The sequence below is a fragment of the Grammomys surdaster genome, unplaced genomic scaffold (genome assembly GCF_004785775.1).
Source record: "Grammomys surdaster isolate TR1022 unplaced genomic scaffold, NIH_TR_1.0 835, whole genome shotgun sequence".
In the NCBI taxonomy this organism is placed as follows: domain Eukaryota; kingdom Metazoa; phylum Chordata; class Mammalia; order Rodentia; family Muridae; genus Grammomys; species Grammomys surdaster.
The window spans coordinates 1-7605 of record NW_021605254.1 but is presented as its reverse complement, the minus strand read 5'-3'; positions in this window follow the sequence as shown (position 1 = coordinate 7605).

Here is a 7605-nt window from a genome sequence, read left to right as displayed (position 1 = left end):
GAAAAGGAAAGGAAGGAACAAACAAAGACACTTTCTGTCTTTGTCTTCAGTACTTATGCACCTTTCAGAGTACATGATCACATGTGGCAAAGTTCATCACAAGTTCACACCAAAAATCAAATCATAAATTGAAATAGAAGTTTACAACAGAGAAAGTTTACACGAATATCCATTAGGAGTAATTATCTGGATAAACATCCATCACCTGTCTACCTCCACAGGTTCACTGAAGGTTTTAAACTATAACAAAGAAATTTGTGAAGTATCATATAGATAAACTCAGGCAATATTTTAACTTCTGTCTTAGCATCTATAATAATTCATGAGTTCCCTTTTAGTGACCTTTGTTTAATTGTTTTACAACCTCTGGGAATGTGCTCTGAGTAGGAGAAAGGCTGGTTACTATCTAAGAGAAATTAACTGATGACACTCAGGAGATTGGCAGAGTTCTCATTGCAAGTTTGACTATCAGAGAGGGACCTAATAGCAGTACAATTATAAAAGAGCTTAGTGATCATTGATATAATTTTAGGAATTTTTATAGGATCATCATTAAGACTTAAGAAGTCATCTATTTGTCTATATAGCATCACTACAAGAAAGTACATCTTCGTGGATCTGCAGAGGTATGCTACAAAGGGGTGTGCTATTGCTTAGTGATTGTTACATATGTTTAAATAATAATAATAATAATAATAATAGGAAAAGCATATTAATAGCAGGAATCTTTCCTAAAGTAAGTGCCTTGCAGACTTGATGCATGAGGACTCACTTATCGCAGATTACATAATAATCTGAGGCAAGCATTTCAGGATGATCACCTGCTAATTATTAGCTTGTCCTGTTACGGCTCCTGACAGTTATGTAAGAAATCATTCTTTTAAATTTTAGAAAATGTAAATATGATACATGGTGCTATACACTAAGTGTAATATAAGCTGGGAAGTGGTGGCACACACCTAAATCCCAGCACTTGTTAGGCAGAGGCAGGCAGACTTCTGAGTTCAAGGTCAGCCTGGTCTACAAAGCGAGTTCCAGGACAGTCAGGGCTACAGAGAGAAACCTTGTATCAGAAAAAAAAAAAAAAACTAAGTGTAATATAAAAACATTTACTTGAATTGGCTTTTATCAAGAACCTCATGAAGCACAATGTTGTGAAGACATCCAGAGAGATTTTGGCAAATGGTTTGGTCCTCTGCTGTCTACATTTTTAATAACACACCTACTTTTTATTGGGTTGAACTGCTTATGGAACTGCTTGTATTCATCCAATTAGTGTGATGTTTTCAAACACAGGTTCATTGTTGAATGCCCATGCAGTTCTTGCTTTGAGGGTATCTTATAGCAAAGACGTACAGGAAAAATATAGCATGTTGTTATTAACTGTAGTCAAATCCCATAAAGCTCATTATTTGGAATAATCCTTCCCATCTAACTGATTAGTGTTCTCATTCTTTACACAATCCTGGATCACCCAGCACTCGATTCAATATATTTAAGACAAGAATTTTGCGTTAAGTTCCACTTGATAATATGTTTTGTTCTATTGGTCTTTGTCTTTCCTTCGTGTTAATTCAACTTGGTGTCAATATAGGCAATCATGAATAGAGCTGCAGCAAAATGAGAGAAAAGGTTTCAATTGCTCACCAAAGTGCTGGATTCAGAGATTCAGAGATTCAGAAATTATAGTGTTCTTGAATGTGAACCAGGATCAGATAATGGTACAAACAGTGAGCAGCTCATATCCACCTATAAGTATGGAGACCCAAGGACCTTCCATGAGTACTACACTACCCAAACAGAAACATATACACATAATTAAAATAATATATTTCATTTAAAATAATTGACATAGTGTTGAAAGTAAGCGTAATACAAGACATTTTATGTAGTATATATGAGGTCTTGATTTAAATGATACCATTTAATAAATACACTCCACAAGTTGACTATAAAATACTGTTTTTGAATCATAACTGCCCACTGTTAAAGGTAAGGACACAATTCCAACCAGGTGATCAGTCTCATTTTTCTTCCACAAAATGACTCATTTCCATTGCATGCCTAAATTTTGAGGTTAGAGGATGAAACACAGTTCTGAGATCAAAGACATGATAGGTGATGTCTACAAGTACACGTGTCTTTCATATCTTTCTGCCTTATATTATTTGACACAGAGATTTGCATTTTCATGAATTTTCCAGGGATCTTTGCCTCCTGTAGCTAATAATTGTGAGTATAGAATCTATACTTCCTCAAGGCTGTTCCTTTCTACTTACCATAATATAACAACAGTTCATCTATCACTGTCCACCTCTTCTTCAGGATCATCACAATATCCAATGAGAAATAAATAATTTTTCACTAATTTATTTATTGATATTACATTTCAAGCACTGCCTTCTGCTCCTTTCCCAGTCTTTTCTTCACAGACTGCACCTCCATCCCCATCTCATATTTTGCTGAGAAAGTGTAGCCTCTTCTCTGGATAAACACACACCCTGGCATACCATGACCCTGCAGGACTAGGCATTTCAGCTTCCACTCAGTCCAGACAAGGAAGACCAGTTTGGGGAACAGGATATACAGACAGGCGGCAGAGTTAGGGACAACACCTGTTCCAGTTGCTGGGGGACTCTAGTGAGGACCAAGCTGCACATCTGCTATATGGGTGCAGGGGACTTAGGTCCAGCCCATGTATCCTCTTCAGCTGGTGATTCAGTCTCTGGAAGCCTCCAAGCATCCAGGTTACTTTACTGTTTTGATCTTCACGGTTTCCCAATCTTTCCCCTAAATCGTTGAATATACACACTGAGCTCTCTCTAATGTTTGACTGTTGATCTCTACATATGTTTTAGTCAGCTGCTATGTGGAGACTCTCAGAGGACAGTTATGCAGTCTGTAACTTATCCTGTATGTAAGCATGGCAGAGTATCATTATTAGTGTCAGAGACTGGTTCCTGCCCACAGAATTATTTTCAAGTTAGGCCAGTCATTGGTTGGTCATTCCTGCAGTCTCTGCTCTATTTCTGTCCTTTGTCCATGGGCTGTCTTTGCATACCACAATCAGGGATTCTTTCTACACATATATTTTTCAGTAATCCTTGATGAGTCCACATATTTATTCAAATTTCTGCTTTCCATGTGACATGTGTTTCTGTGTTTATTTATTACTGTGGTTTTCTCTCCATGGATGAGTGTGTGTGGGTGTGTCTGTGAATGGAGGGGTATGTGTACATGGCGACATACATGGCTTTCCAATGTCAATAGCACCACATTTTTTAAACATGTTCTCTCATTGGGGATTAATATTTGAGTTGGTTAGACTCATGATCCAGTTATTTCCTGCTGATGTTCCTTCCATTTCCCAGAAATGGGGTTAAAGTTTGGAGTCACACTTAGCTGTCTTGCTATCCATGGAAATCTAAGCTAAGTCATCATTCAAACATTTTTGTTTGTCATGAAGGGTATTCACACAAATATCTTCATAGGCCCACTATACATTTATCTTTTAAATGTAGCATTTACCCAGAAATGAACAAAATGCAGTGCATCACACAGGGCAGAAATTACTGAGTTTAGAGACGAGTATCACATACAGAGGTAAAGGAACCTGAAGAGTGGGGAACCATGGTGTCTTAGAGAAAATTCAGTTAAGTTCCATGTGGGCAATCAAGTTACAAGCAGGGAAGAATTCAGAAAGGGTCAGCGAACCACTAATACACATGAACTTAACTCTCACCAACCTTCTGACACAATTCATGTACCTTACAGATAAAAGCAAGCACAGACACAGCTGCGGTCACAGACCACAGGACATTCTCTTGCCCTGGGATTTCTGAAGAAATTATATAAATAGGGATTGTACTAAAATAAGTGTGAGACTGCAGCATCAAGACCTCTCATATATAAGTCAATTTTAAATAATATGTGCCTTCACCATCAACTCTTTCCCTTTGGAAAAAGGAAGTCTGTTAATGACTTCCTTCTATAGAGTTTCATAAGAAAGGAAAATTCAAGTAGCATAACATAAAACTACTAGAGTAAATGATGTCATACCAAGTTCCCCAGTTACCAATGAGAAATAGATATTTATTTCTTTCATATTTCTTCCCAAATTTTAAAAAAAACAATGAAAGTTTCAGATAAAACTAAATGGGATATACTGAACATAATGCCTGAAGAATAGTCTTCTAATATAAACAGAGAAAAGACAATGTTGTGTATCCGTGAGATGTTGCACAGAATGGCTGTCTCACCAATTCAAGACCCATCTCCACCACTTTCACTCACAGTACAAAGATTACGCATAATGAAATAAAAGACAAAACTTGAGGTCCCCTGTGACAAAAAGGCAGACAGATATTTTCTTCTTGCTGAAAGAACAGGTTGTTTCCTGCTCTTCAATCCCTCCTCTGGTGGTGTGAATTACCAATGGAGAAAAGCACTACAGTATCTGGTTCTCTATGGTCTTCAACTCCTCAAAGCACAGGGTCCTCATGTTCATCCCTGCCCTCTGCTCAACGTCTAGTAATCACTTAGGAGTCTCTGGTTCATTCATTAATTCATCCACATGATCCTGAAGCCTGGTTGCATAGACCACTATGACCTGTTACAAACAGCAGACCTTTCAATCCTACACCTATACAGAAATATATTTAGGAGCCTGAGTTTTTATGTGCTACAAGATGAACAGAGACTAAAAGAGACATAAAAATGTACATACAGATAAACACATGAAATTACATATATTAAAAGTTTTACAGAACTCCATCATGAGTGATATTTTCTATATAAGTGATAAAACTAATACTCACTATTCTGAAGCCAAAGGAAAAAAATGTTAGTAATTTTTTAACAGGATTTCCAATAATAAGAGGACCAATTACATCCTGAACTGCCTCCTGGAATTTACAAAGTTATAAAAATTCTTGAAGGATAAGGTACCTTGTTGTGTCTGCACTGTATGAACCTGAACTCATTTACATAAACATCCCAAAGTTTGATTCCAAGGCCTGAAAAATGGGAATCACTTAATTTTCTGCTTATCTGGATTTGGAAATCCAGACAGAACAGGAAACAATGTTCATTAGACAAAATTTCCATTTCCTCTAAAAAGCACAAGACAAATGTCAGTCACCTGAGGAAAAAGTGGAAACCCTGCTGAGTGCTTGCTTTTATCCCCTCAAGAACCTCCCCCAATGCAAAGCAGCCCTCAGCTCAGGCTGAAAGCCCAGGCCTAGCTGAGAAACCCCATCTTCTTCTCACTAGAGCCTCCATCAGAGCATGGCTGTCCTGGTGCTGATCCTCTGCCTGGTCACCTTTCCAAGCTGTAAGTGTTTCAGAGTTTCAGGAGAGGGACTCAGGAATGACATCTGTGGAATGTATGACTGATGGTGATGTTGCTTTTCCACAGGTGTCCTGTCCCAGGTGCAGCTGAAGGAGTCAGGTCCTGACCTGGTGCAGCCCTCACAGACCCTGTCCCTCATCTGCACTGTCTCTGGGTTCTCATTAACTAGCTATAATGTACACTGGGTTCGCCTGCCCCCAGGAAAGGGTCTGGAGTGGATTGGAGTAATAGGAAGTAGTGGAGCTACAGTATATAATTCAGCTCTGAACACCAGACTAAGCATCAGCAGGGACACCTCCAAGAGCCAGGTTTTCTTAAAAATGAACAATATGCAAACTGAGGACACAGCCATCTACTACTGTGCCAGAAACACAGTGAAAGAAGTCTAGTATGAACCTGCACAAAAACAAAAACTTTGCTACAGGGATCCTCAAGACCAGCAGGGGGCAGTGACAACCAACAAGAAGTTCCCAAGCTCACTTCAGAATCTAAAAATTCTGGCCTATGCTGTGTGAGCATGCTTTTTAATGTTAAAAATGTGGACTCTTTTTTCAGCCATAGAAATTCACTACAGCCTTCTCTGTAGTCTCAGATTCTATTAAAGTTATTGTCTGTTTACACACTAGAATATTTCAGTGGTTCTATAATCTAATACTGTAATATAAGAACAAACTAGATATTTATCAACATAATGAATAAACATGATATTTATCAAGATAACTCAGTGAGGCACTGTGTAGGTGAGGACAGCCGGGGAGATTTGATAATGGACTTTTTTCTCACATTGCTGCAGTTTTGCAACATTTCTACTGTTTACTGTACTTAATTGATCTTTGAGATTAATTGTACTCACCTTCCCTAACATGAAGATTTTAAATACATGTCCGCAATTTAATCAGGACAGAGTTATCTTTCTGAGGGCTAACTCATAAGATCTGCTCTCCATATATTAAGAACGCAATATGCTGTTATTAAATGTGACCAAAATCCATACATACTATTGAAATAATGTAAACATTACTAATCTTGTGTTAGGAGGTAGTCAAAGGAAGAGTTCTACTGCAACATAGGTATACTAAGTAGTTTCATATGTTAATATTTAAAACCTCATTCCTCATTTTGATTAATATATATTTTACTTGAATCAACACTATTCACTATTATAGGTAAAGACACTGATTCTCAAGGAGATCAGTCTTATTTCTCTTCTCAAGAACAACTCATTCCCATTACTTGTCTGAGATGTCAGTTCACAGGATAACACAGGGATCAGAAAACACAGAACAGAGACATGGTGTCCTCATTGGTGGACATCTTTCTGTCCTCCATTCTCTGATTAGTTTCATTAATCTTGGCCAATGTATGCGGACAGAACAGGTTACATAAAGCTAACCTCTCTTTTCTCCAGAAAATTAAAATTAAATTCAAAATTCTGTGTTGTCTATAAAAAATGACATGAAGGCCATTTACAAGAAGAAAAATAATAAATGTCATACGGATGGAGAGAAAAGGGGTCCTTGTTCTTGTAATGGGACTATGGTTGTCTAATATTTGAAAATACTCTGGGGCACATGCAACACATTACACTTACAAGACCATGTAACCTAAGCATTTACATTCAGTAGAATAGACAAGGAAAGTGACATTTTCATTTATAATTAATTTTGATAATTCCATTTTCTGAACCCACTACTCTACTGTCCCTCAGTGATGAATTTTTTGTGGAAGGCTAAACTCTGAACTCTTATAGGGACAACCTCAGTGAATTATGCTTTTGGCTATCACATACATATGTCTTTCTCTTATGTGTTATCAGCCTGGACTTGTCAGGGGCAATGGTGGAAATATACTAATATAAGTCAATTTGAAAAAATAAACCTATGGAGGCAAAAATAAGTGTCTTGGCAGGTTCTAAGTCAATTTGAAACAAACTAGAGTCATCAGAGGGTGGAATGCCTTCATAAGACCAGGCTGTATACAAAGTGGTGAGGTACTTTCCTAAATAGCATTTGAGATGATAGATCTTAACCCATTAAGGAGACATGGATATATATCATGGGTATATATATACATGTATGTGTATATGTTCTATATACATGTATGTGTATATGTTCCATGGACAACTTGCAAATCTGTTGTGTTTTTCTTATTGTTACTATAAATGGTATTTGATGGACAGTAGATGCTGAGTGTATATATGAACATGAGAGACACAGTGGGTTTCTCTGACAGTTTTCCAACAAGAATTCTTTGTG